The following is a 23,706-nucleotide window of genomic DNA, read 5'->3' as shown; positions in this document are numbered from 1 at the left end:
ACCGTGAAAGACAAGCCTGTTCCAAACCGGAGCTGTCACCACAGAGGCTTCCAGGGATCACCTCGTGGGGAGGACAGCAAAGGGCGGGGAGGCCCCCCCCCCCCCCCGAGCGGGACTGTTTGCTTAGGAGAGCGCCTGCCCCGGCCGCCCACCCGGGCCCAGCGCACAGGCCACGCCAGGCCCCCGGGCCCTGGGCGGCAGCGCGCACACACTTGACCGTCCTGAGAGGGGCTATTTCTGTGCTCTGGGTTCTCTCTGCTAAAACTGCTAAGTGTTTGGGAATTGCAGAAAGACAAGGAGAAAAAATGGTTGGGTTTTGCTTTTCTTCTGATGAAGTAATAGAAATATTGCAACACATCAAGTGTCACGCTAGGGCAGTTTTCTCACACTGTATCTACGTTTAAATAATGAAGAGAGTGCCTGGAAATCAAGTGCACAGATATGAAAAAGTGTTGCAGGTGAAGGCATCCTTAATGGATATTTCAAGTTAAGATATTTCAGTTCAGCTACTCATTAATCAATTAATTTTAAATGACTATAGTCTGAAGTTTCCTATATAGAAAATAAGAACTCCTGTGAACTAACCACTTATTATATAAATAAAACCACTATAGGTTACACGATTTTTTTATATTTTACATGTAATTGTGCCTTTAGGTAAATAATGAACATTTTGTAAAATTTCATTTTCTGTGATATTCTGGGTGACCTTTTTCAACACTAAAAAACTTTTAAAAGGCTATTTGCTTTCTTTCGCTCTGAGAATTGACAGTAATAATAGAACAGTAAGAAATATAAATGAATTGTCAGTATGTGCAGAAACCACAATGTCACCATACACAGATACAAACCGAAGTCATTAAGGATTCATGACTATGAGAGCACAGACGTACTTGAATGATTATATCAAAGATATCATCAGATGTGTTTACTTGATAATTTAGGATTATCTTGGATAAACATCTCTGCCATCTTCTTCATTTTTAAGAGACTCCTACCCCTCCACACACACATCCCACCATCTCCCAGCATTACCATACTAGACACCACTCAAATCTATTCTCTATCTTAGGGTAGCCCAACCATTGCTTTTTGTGATGTTACAAACACTATCAATCCAACACCCACAATTTACACTTTTATGAGATGAAATTTAACAGAAATGCGGTGTTTTTAACCATGTAGGATGTCTCGTATGTCACAAGAAAGACATTTAACCATGTATCTCCCAGAAGCTGTGCCCCCTACTTGTCAGACAAATGGGAAGGTGGGATGGTGAATGAGGTGGCCTCTAAGTATCATTGACCCGCGTCCCCTTAAGCTGAGAAGGGAGACTGAGGCGTACTAACATGAATCGGAGTGATCAGGAGCAGCAGGGTGACATGTGGGAAAAGCAGACAAAAATCAAGCAATAGAGTCTCTTGTTCAAACCTTCAGCGTTGGGCTCAGAGCCACATCACAACATGGTTCCACTGCCAATTTGGAACTGAGCCTTGCGCTCGGGATGCGGAGGGAATGGCTGAAATGTGGGACAGCTCCCACCGCTTGCACTGCCCCAATATGGGCATCCACAAATGGTTCAAAGCATAAAGAGAGAATTGTTGCTCTGCTCCCGGAATCCTAACTCAGTTCAAAACAATTATATCAGCAACCATTTCTGATTTTGTTCTATGTGCTAGCTGGAGTATATGTACTCAGGAAATTTAAAATACCACAGAAAAAGCAATATATGTGTTATATATAATATATGTATGAGAGAACTAAGCAAAAATGTAAGATTTTAAAATGAAATGTCCTCAAGTGGAATAAAGACAGGATCTCAGAGCAAGGGACAGGTTAGACTGGACCAAACATTGAAGGGACAGCTGGATGCTGAAATATGAATTACACTTATATATGCAGCAATAGGGGAGATGGAAAGGGAAGTACAAGGATCAGAGGAAGGTTAAATATTTCATTTGTGCAATAGCATGAGGAGAAAAATCTTACTGGAGCAGACAGTTCCTATTAGTAAACGGTTGGAGAGAAAGCTAGACAGAGTAGAACCAGATCATGCAGGACCCTAAATACAGCTTACAAAGCTTGGACTAGATATTTTATAATAACTAAAGGCTTTTGAGCAACTGATTGATGATTTTAAAAAAAAAAAAAAAAAAAAAAGGTTTCCAATTTCAGCATATAGGATAGGTCTCTGAACTTAAACTTCCACCTATGTGAGGAGAAGTGAAAATTAGATTAGAAGTATGAGGTTTCCACTGAGTCAAAGGTTTTATTAATACAGGTTTTGTTCTTTCATTTATAATGCTAAGAAATTCAAGTTGTATCCCTATTAATTCTTTCCATTTGCCTGTATGGTTGAACATATGCTGGATGCCAACAATGTTCTATAAAATGCATAATTAGGTTCCAGACAATGAGGCTGGAAAGATCTTATAAAACTCTTATAAGGTAGATCAGAAATCTGGCTTAGCGAAACAATCCCAATTTGCATATGATTCAGCATTCTCACCTTAAATCGCAAGCCCAGTGAGGCCTCAAAGAAAACTCTGAGACAATATTCAAAGAAAGGTCTCAATTTGAAAATATGCACAAGAGAAAACAAGGAAATAGAAAAGGAGGACTACAGATCATAGTGCCAATATGAATAGGACATGTCATCACTACATGTCATTGGCAAGATTCTTAACAGACCCACTCATTCCAGATTTATGGAGTCTGTGCTGTGGAGCAGAGAGAGCCTATTTGTGCTATCTGTGTAATCTTGGGCGAATTATTAAAACTCTGTTCTACGGTTTATTCATTACCTAGCTGTTAAGATTTTATATGAATTAAACAAGTAAATAAATATAAACAACAGTGCCCAGAAAAGAGAACATCAGGAAATGGTTAGCAATGTCCTGACAATTCTCACTACTCTCCTGCCTTCTGACAAAAAAAGCCCCTTGTTAACAATAATGTTCTTTAATGGAACATTTACCAAATTGCTCCTTTCCGCCACAAACCATGCAAACAGTATAGGATATAAAATGTGTCTGATATTAAATCAAGGTTTTGAAGTTTTTAATTATACCTGCAAAGGCAAATATTCATTTACTCAAGTTATTTGTACTTAATTCATTAAATTTTCATGTAATTAAAGCAGACGTACACGAAGCAATTTTAAATTAGAGTATCTTTTTAACCATTTTGATTTGTGGCTTATTTTCACAAGCCCCCCCCCCCCCAAACCTCCTGATTTTATGTGTTTATACAGTTTTTAAGCTGTAATGGGGGGACTGCGTCTAGTGAATGGGATAGGAGAACACTGAAAAGTAATGGTGTGTGTGGAGTATGTGTGTGCTCAGGTGATTGTGTTGCTAACAATGTGGATTCAAGTGCAGCTCAGTATTAGCTTCAGCATAAAAACCGTACAGATGTTTGTACAGCTGATAAGATTCTTTGTAGAGAAAATACTTTTTTTAAAAATGCAGGTGGTAGCTTTTTGAGGGGCTACTACATACAGTTCGATTTTAAGGCTTTTGAGAGTAAACATTTCTAAAGTGTAACGGTTTCTTTAATTTCTTGACTTGCGTATGGCAGCACAGCAAACTCATAGGAATCAGTATCAGCAGTAAATGTTGGGTTTTTTAGCATATTGAACAATGAGGTGAGTGTTGCTCATGTTATTTGGAACAACATCTGCTTTTTAATTCAACTTCTGTTCAAACACACAGACACCTTAAAAATTTTTTAATAAAGTTATGTATGTTTAAAAAAAAAAAAAGTGCCTGCCTTCAGGACAAAACTTACCCTGGAATGGTGAAGTCATACAATCAAATAATGACCATGCAATACAGTAACGGCCTGCAGCAGGGAGGGCCCGTGGAGAGTAGAGGGGATGAGCGAAGTTTAAGGCCGACTGGGGGTGGGGGGTGGGCTGCGGGGAGCAGGCATCTGAACCAGGTCTTCAAAGACAAGCGGAGGGAGGGCAAAGGAAGACTAAGCTAAGAGAACAGACAGTGCAGACCCTTATGAGTAAGAAAAAGCGCAGTGTTTGTAGAGAACAGGGAGCCTGAGAGACTGGATATACCTAGAGAGCAGGGAACTTACGCTGGGAAAGCAGAGAAGTTGGACATTATTTGATTTAATCTGATCCTGTAGACGTGGGAAGCAGCAGCTCCATTTTCTTTCCCATTGTGTGAACTGACTGCAGCTACTTCTTGCAGCTGATTAATTATATTTCAAAGGAAGCTAGCAAAGTCTTTGAGATAAAATAAAAAATATTTTCCCTTTTATCTAAGAAAATGTAACAACATCCTTATTACCCTTAATGAGAACAATAAGGTGGATTTTGTTTAATTACTTGAACATCTCTGCTAATATTATTTAGAACAGCATCTACCTTTTAATTAAACTTCCATTCAAACACACAGACACCGAAAAACAACAGCGATGTCCTTCTTGCCGTTGGAAGCTATAGCATTTGAGATCCCTACCGTTCCACAGAGTTTTGTACTAAAATATTTTTTCCAACTTGCATCCTTGGTGTGCCAAAAACAGAAAAGTGCACTCAGAATTGCACTGAAAAGTTCATTTTATTATTCTGAATTTTAGCTATCTACTTACATAACGATAGAAAAAGTTACTCCATTATGGGGGGAAAATGGACACTAGAAGTCCACTGTACAGAAATGGTTTTCCTGACTTGGGAGTTTACAAAGACCACAACTTTCGGGCTGCCCCCGCCTCCCCACCCCGTTCTAATTTGCAGCATTCCACATCGCTGGTCATTAACAACCCAAAGCTCCCTTCAGCTGCACAGTGAAAGACCATCACATCATTTCAAATAAACAATCCCTTCCTCCCTCCACCCAGTGACACATTATTCTGAGCACGTCTTCCCTAGGCTTTCATTGCTCTGCCAAGGTCCCCGTGAGTGGGAAGGGGTAAAAAGCGAGAGAAAATATCCCACAACTTGTCTGAAGCATGGAGGGGATGATTTGTGTTCTTTCTGACAGGATATGACTGTCACTGCTGATCTGCTTTCAGGCCTAGATTACATGTGATAAGGGCTGACCTTCTTTAAGTATTCACACATTATGCACTCATGTAGAGCAGGCAGGACACAAAAGTCCTTCAGATGTTCTGGACATCAATCAAGTGCACAGCATGGAGCCTGCCAAACTTTTCTTCCATTTACTCAGGGAGAGGAAGGGGGAGTCCAAGACAGACTTAATCAAGTTTAAAGCTATGCCACAGTATATTTGGGGGGACCATTGTTATTAAAAGGGTGCTGTTTGAAGAAAATTCTCTGCAGTTACCACTGGCAACAAAAACAATTCACACACAAATATAAAGACATCCAGATTTCACTCCAAGCTTTAAAATTTCAAAACTTTTCCTAGGAACCAGGTCTCAGTGGCTTTAGCTTTTTTTAAAAAATAATTATTTATTAAGTATATATATTTCAAGAACTAAAAATACAATTTTTTATAACAACCATACATCAAGTGCATCTTTTTTGAAGAACTTATGAAAGTAATAGAGGGACAGCATTTGTAAAATACGCTACATATATCTTAATATAAATTAAAAACAAATCAATAGCATAAACTATTTTTCACCTAATACAAATATTATCATTATTAACAGTTTAGAGCCCCAATACTACGGAATGGACATGACAGTATCATCCGATACAGGCTTTCAAAGTTGGTCTTTTAACTTTGCTCCTCCCCACAAGTCATTAAGAAGAACTGACACAGCTTTTGAGAAAGAAAAAATAAGCCACAAGCTATAATCTTCTAAAACACTGGAACACTGTGTACTTGGAGCACATAATTCAACGATCAGCACAACCAAACCCATCAGAGCAAGATGCTTTGTGGAATTTTATAATAGAACATCTTAAATCTATGGCAAGATCGCTTACCTAGAGATTGCAGAGTTCTTTTAAAAAGCTCATTCAGACCATGAATATAACAAGGATATGCACAGCCTGCATACGAGATAAACAGAAGATACTCAAAAAGCAATTAACATTAAAGAGTAGGAAGAGAAATAAAAGCAACTTACATGATTAAACTACCAATGAAAATTAACTCAGTGAATTTGCTAAGATAAGCTCTACAGTTAAAAAAAACGAAACAAAACCAACCTCCAGGCTGCCCCAGGACCCCTTAACCCCGTATAGGCATATTCTGTTTAGTTTATTACCTGGTTTCAGTGTTTTTCAATTAATAAGGTCAAATTTGTACCCTAGTAATAGGGAAGTAGGTGGTACATAAAATGTAAGATTATTGCTTATGTTAATCACTATAGAGTAACCCATGACCTGGTTGGTATAATTATTTCAGAACAAAAACTAAAACAGAATGGAAGGAAGACGTCTTGGCAGGAGCTGGGAAGCAAGGAACCCAAGGAAGTTATAGAAGTTACTTCTAGGGTGACACTGGCAATGATGATGATGACACATGCCACTTGGTGAACTTATACTGTTCGGTAGGCACTGTGCCCTGCACCTAATATATATTACCTCACTGAATCCTCACTGACGCCCTGTGCAGGATCATCATCCCCATTTACAGATGAGAATACTGAGGGGCTGAGACAACAAGGCCTGCAACTGCTTAGGGCTGACAGGATCTGACACCAGTGCTTCGCTAGCAATGGCCCCGTATGTTTTTGCTCCGTAAGAAATAACAGGCAAAAACGGTTCATTCAGGAGAAGGAGGGCTCAGAGACTCTGGGAGCTGGTGAAATTCACTCAGGGAGCGTGACTGCCAGAAATTCTTACCCTGAATCCCAGACCTGTTTCAGAGAAGGGGGACACCAGACACTCTGGAAGCCAGAGCAGTGCATTCAGAGGTCAGCGGTTTCTGATCCAATGAGAGATGGACCTCTCCTCCAGACCATGTATATTATTTATTTATAAACATGATAATAATAATTAAAATAGATATATATTATCAGTAACTTAAAGCAGTATCTTGTACACATTTCATTTAACTTTCCCAGCAGCCCTTCAATGCAGGTAACACCGATCCCATTTTATAAGTGAGGCAACTAAGGTGAGTGAGGTGCCTTGGAACTGAGGAAAGAGGGTTTTTTTGTGTGTGTTTTTCTTCCTTGAATAGGCCTGTGCATTAGGAGGTATAGTGAGGCAGCTCTGCAGGCCTAGCAGAAAGAATAGTGGATGAATGGAGTCAGCAGAACCCTGCCATGCAGTCCTCCCCTCAGCAGATGAGTCTGATTGAACAAAAGGGGCTGCTTTCCTCACACCATGAGAAGGCACGTCTAGGTCTGCTTTGCCCCACTAAGGAACTGTGTGAGAAAGGGGTTTTTGCTGTTTGTTTAAATAACAATAGACATGACCTAGGCTCATAATTATTAACACTTTGGCCCCAGACTCCTCAGAATTAAAGTGACACAATGTGAGCATCGTGAACAACTGAGGCACTGACTTGACTCACCTGCAGCTTGTTCCAGAGGTATCAAAGGATATTACCTTTTCATCAAGTTTTGCTGACACTTCCCTGAGCAGAAAAATCAAAATCTCTAGTGCCTATGTGAATCCCATGCTAGCCATTAGAAAAATCTGAATGTAGTTTCACATGTAAGTCACTCCTTAAAGAGGATTACAATCACTCTAATTTCATTCTCAAGTCAGTTGTGCATTAAATTCATGCAAATCCAACTTGAACTAATATTAAATACTAAGTAAACTGAAGATAAAATTTTAAATAGAAATAATAATGTCAATAAAATTTTATTTTATCTTGTATGTTTCCTTATAACTCCCTCTAACTATATGTTAGAAATAAAGAAGGAACACTTTAGTGTACACATAAAAAATATAAAAGGAGTTAAAGTATAGCTCTTATTTAAACACTTGAAGAATCTAGGCTTGCCCGGCTGGGCGTGGCTCAGCGGTTGAGCGTCGACCTAGGATCCAGGCGATAGGAGTTCGATTCCCGGCCAGGGCACATGCCCGGGTTGCGGGCTCGATCCCCAGTCGGGGGCGTGCAGGAGGCAGCTGACCAATGACTCTCTCTTCATTGATGTTTCTCTCTCTCTCTCCCTCTCCTTTCCTCTCTCTGTAATCAATAAAGATATATTTAAAAAAAAAAAAAAGAATCTAGGCTTAAGTTCACACACCATATGAAGACAGCTCCTAGAAAACCTATTTTTCACTTTTTGAAAAATACCTGTGTATGTATAAAAGGAATTAAATGATAAAAGCTTTTTAAAGTACAAGAAAAGGCATTCATAACAGAGAAAAGTTTTGTTTCTATTTAGCATATACTAGCCTTTCCATAGAAAGCCTCAACAATAGTGCTGTCAGAGTATGGTACATATATTTCTTAGTAGTCTTTTAAAAAATGATGCTAGAAGAAATTCAAAGATTACAGAAAGTTAATTTTGCTTATTTAAAGTGACATTTATATGCATATAGAAAAGTATTTCCATAAAAAGAAAACATTTTCTTGCTGTGATTCTCAGTTCAGTTTCATGACATGCTAAACCTTTTCATCTCTTGTACCAGCCAGAAGTCAACTGTGTATATTCAAATATTTTCCTAATGACAGATGGTTGATACCAAAAGGATGCCTGAAACATACTGTATCCCAAATATATATAAATAAAATTCCCTTATCTTCCTTCACCTGTCCCCAGATATAAAGCACAGCTGCCTAGTGTTTTGAATTTTTTTTAATGAGAAGTAACAGTTTTGATAATCTCATTAAAGCCTTTCTAACAGACTCCATACATGGAAGATTTTTCACAAGACTGAGGGTTGGGTTTGAATGTTTAAACAACTGATTTGCAAAAAAATAAAGAACTGAAATGAAACCCCCATGTACAGACCTTATTCACTCAGAGAATGTCACAGAACAGTGAAATCAGACTTCAGTCTTAGTGCAGCCCCTTCTTTCTGTGCTCTATTTAGAGCACTGCAGTGACATCAGATACTTAATGTCCATGAAATAAAAGAAACAAGATACTTAAATTATGGAGATAAAGAGGATGAGCTTTAGTGACCACAATATTAGATAAAACCAGTGATGTATTTAGACACAAAAACAAGTCTTTACTAGTCCAATGGAAACAAATAAAACTATAATAAAATTATTTTCTAATAAAAAGCCTTAGTTACATAGGGATTCCTTTATCTGACCACCTTGCTCTACATTTCTTATTATAGTCAGTTAGCAATCTCTGTGGGTACGTCTGCTACTACCAAACCCCAGCTGAAAAGTGAAAAATTAGTCAAGCAGTGAGTTATCTTAAGGATTAGGCCAAATGAAACATTCAAATCCAACCTTAACCAAAATGAGTAAAACTTACATTTATCCAAATGATTTAAGGCCCATTAAGATGACCAATCTGATTTAAATAGTCATCATAATTTCCACTCTGAGGTCTCCCAAAAGTTTACAGTGGAAGCACCTCAAAGTCCTCAATACATCTCATTAGCACCTCCACCAAAGTATGTGTAAAGAAAAAAGGGAGAAAGTTCTCAAGAAGTAGCTGCTCTTTTAGAAACACTTGTTTAAAAAGAATTTTCCACTTTTTATTATGATGATATGTGTATAATCAGAAGTTGACAACTGAACAACAAAAAGTTTACTTCACTCTATGAATTCAGGTGAAAGGATTATAAATTATTCATCATAGTTCACTTCGCCTCTTCAATAAAGAATCTTGCCTCACTCAGCATTGGTTATATAACATCATCTCTGCGTTGGTTATCTCTTCCTGGAAGTTGTTACAAATGGAAAGTAAGCTTGAAGTTTTTCTGAATTGTATAAAAAGTTATAGATTAATTTCATTTTGGGCTACAGGAAATATCAAAGAGCTGTGCATCCTAGAGTAGATGCTTATAATATCCTTACAAAGTCCTTGTGTGGCCTACAGGTCCTATAAGAGCTGGTCCAATTATCTCCTTGGCAACTTCTCCTATTATTTCTCCCTCTTCCTCATACTGTTTCTAAAACACACTGTGCTCAGAGCTTTGTATCTGCTACTCCTCTGTATAAAACACTTTCTTCTTCCCTTAGATATCACCTCCCTCAAGTCCTGGTTCAAACCTCACCTCAGTGAAGCCTACCCTACGGCTCTGTTTAACACTACAAATCCCACCTGCAAATCCCTACTTGACCCTACTGGACCTCTAGTCCCACCATTCTAATATAATTCTTCCTTCAAGGCCAACAAATCCAGTGGATTTTTCTTAGCCTTCATCCTTTCATCCCTAAGCAATACTGGGCATTGCAAGTACTTTCCTTAAGAGCATTACTCATTTAATAGTAAATTGAACAAATTCAATTTACTAGGCACTTGATAGAAGTTCTTCCTTTGTATTTCATGACAAGGGCCTAGCCATCCAAGTTTCTTCCTCCTATATTCATATAAATATAAGTGATCATGATTCTTTCCCAATGATCTCTTTTATTCTCAAACATGTTCCCTTGTAATGTCGGGGCTTCAGCTAATATCACTTTGGCTACCAGGATAAATATTTATCTGAACTGCCACCTCATATTTCCAGCTGCCAGTACATGGGTAAGTATTATTTATTTCTTCTACAACAGTTCAAATTCTACCTCTCTCAGCCCTATGGATGTCATATTTTACGGCCATCTAGGTTTAAGCCCTTCTCATTTCTTATATGTTGGACATTTGCCATTTGTCTGGGGAAAAACAGAAGCTAAAAAAGTCAGATACTACGTTTGCCTCTCCTATAGCTAGGACATGAGGACATGACGAAAACTCTCCAAATCAGATGCACGCATCAGAACTTTACTGGAAGCTAAGAGAGAACCTTGGGGTGTATACATTGTGACTAGTGGTGACGGGAGCAATAGCAGCTACATTTATTTTCCAACGGCAGCAGCAGCCCCAGTTCTAGTGGAAGCATCCAGAGCTAGCACTGATGATGGGGGCCGCTTAAGCTGGAGTGTCTTCACTAAGCTGTGCTGCCAGTGGTGTGCGTATTACAAGATAAATTCTGGGGGTGAATTTTAAGTATTGTTCTAAGCTATGTCTCTTCAAAGCTTGGTTCTCATATACTCTGAGAGAGTCCATGAACTCGCAAATATCCTCTTAATAATTTTGTTTTCTGGGTAAATTAATCATGATTGCTTTCTGTTGCTTTCCACCTTGAAATTGTGATGGACATATCCAGGAAGACCCAATTGTTCCTCCAGATAGAAGGAACTGTTTCCTCTTCTAGACTTCCATAGCACTTTATCAGTATCATTTCTATGACATTTATGTCTTATTATCTCACCCTGTATTATAATTATTTATGCATGTTGCCTTCCCTACTACTGTTTATATTTCCTTGGAGTGAGTGCCTGTCATTCATCTTTGTCCATGCTTTTAACATTTCTTCCTGTCTATTTCAGAAATCCTGCTAAAACAAACAAAACACTGTACGTATATTCCTTCTGGTTTAGGGAGCTGCTCTAAGTCTCTGCTTCTGTGCTCTTGATCTGACAAGGTTTCACCATTCCATTCCAGGAATTACCTCCATGACTAACTTTTTTAGAAAGTCTGTAGTGTCTCCCCCCCAAGATTCTGTCTTAGATCATTACTTCATTTCCATGCACTAAAGGCCCTTTTTTTTCTTTTGCTCCAGCAGTACATAAAGAGCATTAACAAGGTTGCCAAGACCATTCGATGGGCAAGGAAAGTCTTTTCAACAAAAGGTGTTTTGAGAAAACTAGATATCCACATGCAAAAAAGGAAATAAGACCCTTACCTTATACCTTATGTAGAACTTAACTCAAAGTGGATTAAAGACCTAAATCTATAAAGCCCTTAGAATAAAACATAAAGGAAAAGCTTCCAGTCATTGCATTTGGCAATGACTTCTTGAATATGACACTAAAGCACAGGCAATTAAAAAAAAAAAAATTGGACTACATCAAAATTTAAAACTTTGAAAAGGCAACCTAATAGGGAAAAATATGCAAATCATATCTGATAAAGGGTTATTATCCAAAATATATAAAGAACGCCTACAACTCAACAACAACAAAAACAATTTTTAAAATAGGCAAAGGACTTGAACAGACATTTCTCTAAAGAAGATATGCAAGTGGCTAATAGCATATGAAAAGATGCTCAGCATCACTAATCATAAGGGAAATGCAGAACAAAAACCACAAACAGTGTTTTGGGAAAACTGGATATCATCTCACGCCCAAAACGCTGGCTACTGTATATAAAATAAATAAATAGCAAGCTTTGGCAAGAACGCGGAGCAATTAGAATCCTGCACACCACTGATGGGAATGTAAAACCGAGAAGCTGCTATGGAAAACAGTATGGCACCTCCTCGAAAAATTAAAAATAGAATTACCTTGTGATCCAGAAATTCTGCTTCTGGGCATATACCCAAATGAGTTAAAAGCAGAGTTTTGAAAAGATATGTGCACACCCATGTGCACAGCAGCATTAGTCACAATAGCCAAAAGTTGGGAAGCAACTCAAGTGTCCTTCAGAAGTTGAAGGAATAAACAAAATGTGGTACATTCATATAACAAAGTATTATTTTAAGGAAATTCTGATACATGCAACTACATTGATAAGCCTTAAAGACATCACTTTATTTCATAAAGTGAAATAAGCCAGTTACAGAAAGATTACTATTGTTATGATCGTGTTTGGAGGTGGGGCCTCTGGGAGATAATGAGGTTTGGATGAGATGATGAAGATGAGGCTTCCATGATAGGATTAGTGTCCTTATAAGAAGAAGAAGAAAGACATGAGCTAGCTCCCTTGAGTTCTTGCTCCGTGTGTGTGTGTCATATAAAGACACAGCAAGAAGACAGCAGTCTACAAGCCAGGAAGAGAAACCTCACTAGGAACCAAAACTTCTGGAACCTTGACCTGGCCCCCAAAACTGTGAAAAATATATGTCTGTTGTTTAAGTCACCCAATCTATTGTATTATGGTATAGGTGCCTGAGCAGACTACGAGTTTCAACTTTACAAAGATGAAAAGAGATCTAGAGATTGGTTGCCCAACAATATGAACATATTTAATACTACCGAACTGCAACATGTAAAAATGATTAAGTAGTCATTTTTATGCTGTGTGTATTTTACCACAATAAAAATTTTAAGTGAGTTTTTTTGTGTTTGTTTTTCTTAAAAAAAACAAAAAACTTTGTTCTATCCAGGCTTCTAGGATACCACATCCCAGCCTGGATGATTCAGAGAGTTGGTTTCTTACTCCTACCCCATTCCCACTCTCCACACTGCTATCAGAGTGATCAGCTGCTTAAAGTGCGCAATGGCTCCATAACATACCCTGTACATAATCCAAGCACCTGAGAAGAGAAGCGACTTCCCTTACCTAATTCTCTAATTCCATCTCTTTCCACCAATCTCCAAGGACTCCATGTTCCAGTAGTTAACTTTTCATTTCCAATTGCAATCCTCTCTAATATACCATATCCTCACAAATCTCTCTTCAATTTGGTTCAACAAAATTTCATTGAACATGCCTCATGCATTGAGCACTGTGAGCTAGTATACATAGATTACTTAAGAAAATGCTTCTAGCCCGGCTGGGCGTGGCTCAGAGGCTGAGCGTTGACCTAGGGCCCAGGCGATCGGGGTTCAATTCCTGGTCGGGGCACATGCTCGGGTTGTGGGCTTAATCGCCACATGCAGGAGCATGCAGGAGGCAGCTGATCAATGACTCTCTCATCATCGATGTTTCTATCTCTCTCTCTCCCTCTCCTTTCCTCTCTCTGAAATCAATAAAGATATATTTTTTAAAAAAATGCTTCTAGTCTCAAGAATTTAAAAGTCTAGTGGAGGGACATTCATAAAGAGATCATTCCAATTACTGTGATATATACTTTATTGTTGACACATAATTATGTGTTGATAAATATGTATATGCATATTTCTTGAATTTTGCTTTTGAAATTTCTTCCGTATTTTCAAAAGTTTCCAAATTGATGTGTAATGCTCGGATCATATTTTTAAACTTCATATTAATAGTTACTTTTTAAATTTATATTTAGTCTATAAATAGAATTTCTACAGTGGAAATAATAAATTTCTAATATCCCTTTACATAGAAACACAAAATTTTGGAAGCACACATTAACCACCAAAAATGCATCTTTAAAAATTTTAAACCTTAGATTTATGATGCGTTTCCTTGAGAGTACAGATAACATTATTATAGTAGAGGGGGAAAACTGTGGGTACATTTCTTAATAGTCCATTTACCATTTTAAACTTAGGTAATTTTACCTCTTTTCTTGTTTCATAATTAAAGTTTCTCCTGCCATTTAGAGTAAACACAATTCCAGCCATGGGAGACAAGAATGACCAGTTCAAGTTCAAGGGTTCACTGCACATGAATATCCATAAACGCCCCTTGACAGACTTGGTAGCATAATGAACCCTGCAATTGCTCAGCGGGCCATCACCACAATACATGAACATAATGCCTCCAACGTCAACCAACAAAACATTTTACAAATAATACCAACCAACTGTTAAAGTTCACATAGGGCTTTTAGACTAATTAAATTGCAACAGTTCCTCTTAAACCTTAATCAGTTTGCAGGAAGTTTTGCTTTACTGAGCTATGCTTATGGGAAATAATTAATAGAAAAAGGTGTTGGCATTATATACAATCGGGAGATGCCAATTAGCAAAACCCTCCTTCAAAATGACACCAGTTCATTCCAGCGTGAGTCCTCAGAGTGAAATAGCCTCTCTCTTAAACAAATGCCAGTGCCTCACTGTCTTTAGGAACGTCTTCAACCAGCCGATATAAAACCTCCTGGGGTAAATGCTTCTGGCCCTGCCTTCCTCTTGCCTCTGCACTGAAGAAATGATCTCCATTAAAGTTAATTTATTTGAATAACAGTATACTCTGGTGGCTCTTCCACTGCAGAAAGTTTACCTCGGCAAGACAATGTTTGACAATACAAAGTATTGGAAAGTTAATAACACACAGATACAGGAGGATTCATTATTAGCACCCCTAATAAGAAGTATAGAATGTAGCAGACAATATATGCATATAAGTGCATAAAAGCAGGCTTCTCATCTACCAATATATTATATAAGTGGTCTGGGGATTGAACTACAAGGCTGAAAGTGAGAACATTTATAGTCTACTGCCATTAAGACAGTCTATTTTAACTCTTGTTTTCCCAGTCAGTACGCTGAAGACTGCTGAGTTGCAAAGTAATTGGAATATAGATAGTAAGTAAGTTCATGATTTTTAACTTCCAAGTAGCTACCCGTTGCTATTTTCATCACAAAGGGTTTATTGTTACTCTGGACATCTTCAGAACAGGCTTGAATGGCTCAGCGTTTTATCGTCTGGTTCAAAAGGAAAGATGAATGAGAAAGCAAGTTGGGTTTGCCCCTCAGAATCACACAGTGAGGAAAAAGCCTGCGGAATCTGGTCATGAGAAGTGGAGGAATTTTGGGTTTTTTCTCATCTGTGTTTCTAATCAGATAATCTCAGATAACTGGTTTAACATTTCAGACTCCAAGAAGTTAATCCATGAATTAATATTTCTACTTCTAATTTTAGTTTTAATAAAGTAAAACACTAAGAAAAAAGTCAATTGGGGAAACAGGTTCTTCTGGGTTTGAAAACTAATACTTCTTTTCATCATGTTTTACAAAAAATCTAGTTGACCTGACCCTACAAAGAGCACCACTCCTTTTGTAACTGGCCGCAGAGAAAGAAACAATAACCTGGACTATGGAGAACTTTAAATATTTAGTTAAGAAAAATCTGCCTTTCCTTTTTAAATGTTACAGACTTTTATATATATATATATATATATATATATATATATATATATATATATATGACCATAACATAATTTGCCACATTTTACAAAAATGAGATTCAGGATAATCCTGATAATTATCATTTTTATCTAAAATGATAAAGACATTATGAAAAAAAATTAATGTCTAAAATTTATATGAACGTTAAAGAAAATTTTTTCAGGAAAATGAGAAATACTAGTAACAATACCAAGAACATTAAGATATAAAGTACCTGGAGTAAGAAATGGTGAGAAATCATACTTAAATTGGATAGAGCCAGTATGGACAGAAAGTTATTTTATAACTTTACAGAGGTACAGCTTTACAACCCTGTTCTGAAGTCTACACCTATCTGTAATTTTGGGATTGTCTGTAATATTATAATTTGTGGTTGAATTCCTAAGACTACAGAATCAAATAGTTTATACATATGATAAAAAAAATTATAAAACATTCAAATATCAACCTCCATATTATAAAGTTATGTTCTAGAAAGTGAGCAAAGATAGAATGTACACATTCCTTATACAAGGGGCCCTGGCACACAATCATAAATCTATGCTAGCTATAAAAAAACCTAAACAAGTGTTTAACAATGATATCTGCTATCTCAAAATACATTAGTAAGACTGTATCAAGTCTTTTGAATTCATAGCACAAATCTGAGCAGTGTTCTTCACTTTCTCTTGATAAACTAAACTATGGTAAACAGAAGTATTTAAAAAAAAAATCCAGTGAACTGAAACTTTGACCACAATCATTCAACAGAGAGTCAAAAAATTATTCCCAGAAATCATGACATCTCTGAAAATCACTTTGGAATTTCAAAACTGATTCCAAAATCCATCCCATTCACCTTCTCTCCCTCTGACAAAGTGAACTGGAACCTACTGAAGCAGGTACTTCTGGGAAGCAATTCACGTGCAAAATGCTGAGTCTCTGAAGATGCCTCACGCTTCCACAGAAATGAATGGATGAGTGCCAGCCAGCTAGCCGAGTCCTTAGCATTTTACTCTCTAAGAGAGATATTTTCTGTTCACAAATCATTAGGTCTTTCTTAATTTCAATTAATTTCATATCCAACCCGTTATATCAAGACCTGGTAGCGCTACAACCAAATATATTCCAAACTGAACTACCTCCACAGCAAAATCCCTAGCCCAAGGTACCATCACGTATCTTGCACAATCTCATTCATCTACTGATTCTACTATATCCTGGCACCAACTGAGTTCTCCACTCAGCAATCAAAGTTGCATCCACAAAGTGTAAATCACACCTTACTTCCCCACTTAAAACCTCCAATGACAGACAAAGCCCCACTCACAACAGTGGCCTCCACGATTTGGCATCTGCCTGCTTCTTTGACCTCAATTCCTATCACTTTTCCCTGCGTCCAAAGTGTTCCACGGATGCTGGTTTTCTGCCTACCCTTCCAGCACACCACACTGATTACCTTTCACGATCCCTATACTTGTGCCACTATCTTACTCTCGTTATTTACATTTCCATTTTATGACCACCCTAACAAAAGTAACCACCCACTTTTTTGCCTATTTTATTTTCTTCAGATAACTTGTCTGTATCTGGCTTGAAAATCTTTGTGTACGTATTTATTGTCTGTCTCCTGAGCGTCAGTACTTTGCAGGCAGGTACTCGGTCTTGTTTTACCACAATGTCCAAAGCACCTATAACTGTGCCCAGCACACAACTGGCACAAGGGACACCTTTGGAATGAAGTAAGTTGGATGACCTGCAATCATGTTGTATGGCAGATACAATAAACCCTTGTTGATTGTGCTCTGGAATGGCTTGGACCACAGACTTGAGTAACTAGGCAGCCAACCGTCACAGCAGCAGAAGCCATGGGTTACATAGGAAGGTACCAGGACCGGACACCCCTCTCCCAGTACCAGGAGGCTTCTGAAAGCTTTCCCTAGCACTGAGCTGGGAAACCCTGAAAGGCTGAGGCATTGACCTGGCAGAAAAAATTTAGTTTTCAAGATCAATCATTTCTCATCATCAGAGAAAAAAAGAGAGTTTTCTAAGAGCAAGATCAGATAAATTAATGTTACTTCTTCCTTTAATACACAAAAATATGCGGTGTGCACAGAGATTCTAACGTATTAGCTACTAGAATCATCATTATTCTAGTAAAGAATGTTGGCCTCATGGGCTAAATTACAGACAGATTCAGCAATTCTGAATTCAACAGAACTATAAGTAAGCGGTGGCATCTTGCTGAATTTTAAAATAGAATTTTTAGTGTGCTCTAATGGAAAGTGCCTTGGACTGAGGGTCACAGGTTCCTGCTCCACTGCAATCAATCCCTCAGCATCAGTTCCTGCTAGAAAACAGAAATCTCCTTACGCCTCACAAGACTGTCACACTGAACAAAGGACCTATCCCATGTGAAAGCTTGTAACCTGTAAGATATTGCACAAAACTGAACTCCTTGCGTTAGAACTTTCTCGTTCGTGTAGTGTCAGCAAGCATACATTAAAATATATTTTGCATGAGAGGTCTGTTTCATTTGAGGTATATGCTTCAAAAACCAGGGAGCCCAAAAATGTGTTGCACAAATGCATATAAACACATTTTAAAAGGAGCGAGTGTTGAAGGCTTGCCATCACTGCTTCTAGATCTGAAGTAAGTTCAAGGGTCTTTGACATAAGAGTTGGAAAGAACATATAAATTTAAAACATTTTACCATACTAGAAGTTTTGTTGGCAGGCATGTGCTGCATAGAAGGCAGAGGTCCCGGAGGAGAGGGAAGAAAGGTACAGAGAAATGTTTGGTGACTGTGTGTGTAGGGGGGTGGGGGGAGGGATTGGAAACATGTTAAGTTTCATTTACTTTGAACCGTGTGGGCTTTTCACTGGAAATGTGAAATAAAGTTAGGGCAATTTACGATAAATAAGATAGACTGTGCTTATAGAGGTAAACAAAGCATTTGAAGTTCTCCTCATATACCTTTAGAATATGATCCTGCTAACAGGGTAGTTTTCTCTACTGTATCTAACACAAGCTCCAAGATACTATTGGTAACCCATAACATAGTCCTACCTGCAATAAATCAGGTTGTTCTTTTCTTGGTTGTCATAGGAAAATAACCTGATATTAAATCTTTCCAATTCATTTAAATTAGCAGTAGTTTTATGGCATATACTATTTAATATCATTTTAATAAATTCACATTGAGAACTCAGTTCCCAGCCTTTTTATACACTCAAATTTCAGAAATGGAATTAATGCCACAGAAACAGACTTTATAGGTACATGTGCTTATAAATGTCACAGATATAAAAATTTTCCTCTCATAGAAAGATAGCATTAAAATTCTGGACTGGGCAGATCATGTGACTTTTTAAAGAATAAATAGCAAAGGTCGCCTAGAATTTCAACAAAATTTCCTTCAATTTCATATTTTGGTTCAAATAGTGAACATCTGCCAAAATTCTCACACACACACACACACACACAAACACACATGCCAAATAATTGTATAAGCAGCACACCATAACAGAATTTGAGAAATGCTGATTAAGGTAGTTTCTTAATCAAGGTAGTTAGAAAACACATCTGTTTTGGAACATCTACCTAGTAACTGCACAAAAAGGTGTTTTCTAACAGCCACTACTAAGACTTGCTTCCAAACAGGGAGTTTTCATATTTTCTTTCCAATAAAACAAAGTGGCCCTTTAACAACCATATGGCCCTGTGCTCTAAAAGCAGTTTCATTCAGCATCTATTTTTAGACACAGAATTCCTTATAAAATATACTGCCGTTACCGAGCTGAATGAGCCTTCGTGTTTCTGTGGACAAAGTCTCCTGCATCTCGCAGGCGGCCTACAGCACTGCTGGCCACAGGGCCTGTCCTATTTCTTCTCTCCCAGCAAGTAAGACATAAAAAATTACTGAATTGTTGTTTAAGCAAGTTCCTTTTCATTTATTTAGAAAGCTATTTTTTGGGGAATACATATGTTAATAAAAATCTTTCCCACTTCTCACATACTCGGTACATATTAATTTTCTGCTGAGCTCTTTAAATATAACATGCTTTGCCAAAAATACCTGAGAACAGACCAGAGTTCAAAAAGCACACCAACATCCCTATATCAGCCAATATTCAAAGAACATTAACAATGGGAATTTTAAACTTCTGAGGAACAGTGCCACCATGGTACAAAAATACTTTTATGCTGCATCACTTGTATATGCCTTAGATAGTATGTTTAAAATAGTGCATCATTTTTTAATTTTTACATGGTATGTCTGCCCTATTATACAAGGAAGTCAATAAGAACTGATTTAGCAACTTTTGGTAGAGCAGAATGCCAAAAAGGGGTATTTGGTAAATACTGCTCAGTATATATGTAGTTGTATTAGTGTCATGAAAGAAAGAGTAGATGAAATTTAAACTATTTAATTTAGAATCAAGCTATTGTTTCCATAATAATTAAACACCTGGTTTAAATTTTATCTATGATCATCTGTTAACAAAAAAAACTCACAAATAGATGAGAAAAGCCCCGGTCGATGTTCTCAATGGTTAGAGCGTCAACCGGCCCGCCAAGGAGTGGGGGGTTCAATTTCTGGTAAGGTTCGGCCCAGCCCCAGTTAGGACCATTGATGAATCTCTCTTTCTCCCTCTCTCTCTCTCTATCTCTCTCTCTCTCCCTCTCCCCACTCCCTTCCACTCTCTCTAAAAATCAATGGAAAAAATATCCTCAGGTGAGGATTAATTAAAAAATAAATAAAGATGAGAATACATTCAAATCTGATGAACGGAGGTCTGGATTTAGCTGCTGGGCTAAAATCCTCTTGAAAATCTCTAACATATAGCCACTCCACACCAAGGAAATAATACAGGCTTTGTAAACTCAACAGCGTGAACACGGCACATATCACCTGGACTGGTCACACTACATTCTTTCTAAGCCAAGTAACTACTGTGCTCTCCTACATTTTGAATATAAACATAGTAAAACTGAATGAAAACCCTCTAAAAAATCTGTAACTCCTATTTCCTATATTTCAGACTATTTCCCCCAAGTCGCCTTTCCCCCAGTTTTATTGAGATATAACTGACATGTAACAGTGTATTAGTTTAGGGTGTATAACATAATGATTTGATAGATGTATATATTGTGAAATGATAATCACATTAGTTACCCATTTAGTTTACCATTATTGTAGTTAACATCCATCACCTAACATAGTGAATCACTTTTATTCCTGCAATACAAGAACTTATCATTTGAAAGGGAGAGAAGAAAATAAAAATTAAGAATGTTATTTATTAGATAATCTCACACAACCCAATACTTGCACATCCATATATGATTGTTTCTTTAAATGTGTAGCTTTTCTTAGGAAATCTCCAGCATCTTCACAATCAGTTGATTATAAATAAGTAGTGTTTCATCAGTAGAAGGCATCATTTAGGTAGGGCAGGTTTTTCAATCCCAGCAGATGATTCTTTTGGGGGGGGCTGTCTTGTACAGTTTAGGATGCTTAGCAGCATCCACCATTTCTACTCACTAAATGTCAGTAGCACCCTCTCCCAGTGGTAAAAATAAAAAAATGTCTAAAGACATTGCCAAATGTCCCCTGGAGGAGTGGCGGGGAGGAAGGAGATAAAGTTCCCCTTGGGTTAAGAACCACAGATTTAGGTGAAAATCACAGATTTGGATTTTCATTTTAATTTTAAAGTTTCATTGAGTGAAGATTCTCTGATTAGGCGCAAAAATAGAAAATGTCATTATAAACTATAAGTATATAATTAACATCCAAGTTTATAGAAATGTATGCTCTTATCTTACATAATAGTTTATCAAGGTACCACTAGCAGAAGCAACTATTTCTGATTTTCCAAAAATATCACCCAATTAAAATGTTACCTTTCACCATTTGAGGTAGATTTATTTTGGTTTTGGTCTGGCCCAAAATGGCTACAGGAAGTTTTATCTGAAAAATGAACACGAACCAAGTCTTATAAATTGGCCCTAGTGCTATTTCCTATCATAGCTCCTGTTTGTTTACATTGGAGTTCTTATAAATTGGGTGTTATTTCCTTTCCACTAAGTTTCAAGGTATTAACAGCCAAGGAGGTGTTTTCTGACTTCTTCCTCCCTCCTTTTCTCCTGCTTCCCCCAAATAAATAACGCATTGCCTGGAACACAAGTTTAAGACGGGTCCCCAAACTTCAAAACTGTTATGAATTTATTTCACCTAAACCCACTTTTATACTTGAAAGCAGAACAGTCTCCTTAAAATGGAAATGAGCAAAATATGCATCTTCTAGTAGGTACCTCCTTTCCAGCAGAATCATTTATCTGGTCATTTCACAACTAAAACTTGCAAATTCTTAAGTAAATCAGTTCCATTTATTTTGACTTCCTGCCTAGGCTCTTCCTTCCAGAGAAAATATTACTCTAATATTTTCATTCATTAAGTACTCTAAAAGTTAAATGTCCCTATTTAAACAAAATTTCTTATCCTCACTGCAAAAAAAAAAAAAAAGGCACAATTAAAGGAAGTGCAGATTTCTTTCATTTCTATGGATTCAGCTAGACTCATCTAGTTTGAAAGGAGCACATAGTACCTCCATCAGCAGCATTCAGGCGAATCGGTAACTCAAGTGGTAAAACAAATGGCTCTGTATGCAATGCGTAGCTGCGGTTGACAGCTGCACAACTGTCCTTGACCAGCGAACTTTCAGTGACAAAAGCTGTTGAAAGTTCATGCACCCCAAATGCACATTCATTATAATTAAACAAGAAGATTACACAGGCACTGCTGACAAGGATTATCAAAATAAAACGGCGCCACCTGCCCCTTGCTCTCCCATTAATTAGTACAGAGTCTGAGGTGCCAATTAACAAGCAGCAGAAATGGATCAGTAAACACAGCTCAAGCTGAACTTGAAGATTAGCTCTTCCAACTCAGGTCCCATTACTTGACCATATTATGTTGATTTGTCTATGGAAGCCAAAATTGAATCCTAGGCTATTTTTTTTTTTTTTTAAGGAAAACAGTATCATTAGAAAGACATTTCAGTTGTATGAAATAATTTCCAAAATGGCTGTCCAAAAAGTTCCTATAGTTCCACGAACAAGTGGCCATTCAGTATTTCACAGAGATGCAAAAGACTAAATAATCCAGATAATTCCAGTGACTAAAATACTTTCACATTATAAATTATAAATCTGTGGTAGTTAATATTAACTCCGGAAAACAACTAGAGTACTGTATGGTTAGTAGTAACTAGCAATGCCCTCCCCCAGCCCCCAGGTACTAAATAAGGCTTTACGGGCCTGAGACCACAATTTTTTTTAAGTGAGGAGAGTAAATGGCTTCATTATTGGTTTTATAGAACTATTATTAGTTACTTTTACATTTGACTAGTCACTCGTTATAAGAGATACTTTCCAAAAATAATATAGGTATTTCCATACAATTCCCAGCTCGAGCTACAACCTCTCTGTAGATAGTATTATTGTTCTGGAAACCTAAAATTATTTCTCAAAATAAAAAAGCACTGTAAATGCAAATTATCAATAAAATAAAATGCAAATTTTATTACATTGCTACATGTATGTGTCTAACATCCATTCTTTAATAACTATACGACATCATTAAATATTCCAATTTTAATTGTATAATAAAATTTGCTTTACTTAATGTGACTTGAGTTATCTAATCTCTAGAGTCATCATAACTATAAGAGAATGTATTATATAACAATAATATTTTCAAATTCTGATGAAAAAGATGTAGAACCTTGGCCTCAAAGAAAGCTATATCCCAAGGCCATTTCAAGACCCAAATTCCCCAAAGATATTACAGCATACATTCTGATACATATGAATCATAACCTCAAAGTGTTGC

At 37.3% G+C, this 23,706-nt stretch overlaps 1 protein-coding gene across 13 annotated transcripts in view; it reads right to left on the bottom strand.

Moving 5' to 3' along the window:
- Positions 1–23,706, bottom strand: part of BMPR1B (bone morphogenetic protein receptor type 1B) — a 325,971-nt gene that overhangs the window by 83,204 nt on the left and 219,061 nt on the right. The window contains exon 1 of one of the 13 annotated variants that reach the window (XM_081144315.1): positions 8,848–8,869. The exons of the other annotated variants lie outside the window; for them this stretch is intronic. The gene's annotated coding sequence lies outside the window, so the exon portion shown is untranslated. Of the gene's footprint in view, positions 1–8,847; positions 8,870–23,706 lie in introns of those variants that run through there. 13 annotated transcript variants of the gene reach the window in all.

Source organism: Miniopterus schreibersii (assembly GCF_964146895.1).
Source record: "Miniopterus schreibersii genome assembly, chromosome: 1".
Classification (NCBI taxonomy): Eukaryota; Metazoa; Chordata; class Mammalia; order Chiroptera; family Miniopteridae; genus Miniopterus; species Miniopterus schreibersii.
Note: the sequence above shows the minus strand (reverse complement) of the source record. Positions and strands in the feature narration are given on the sequence as shown.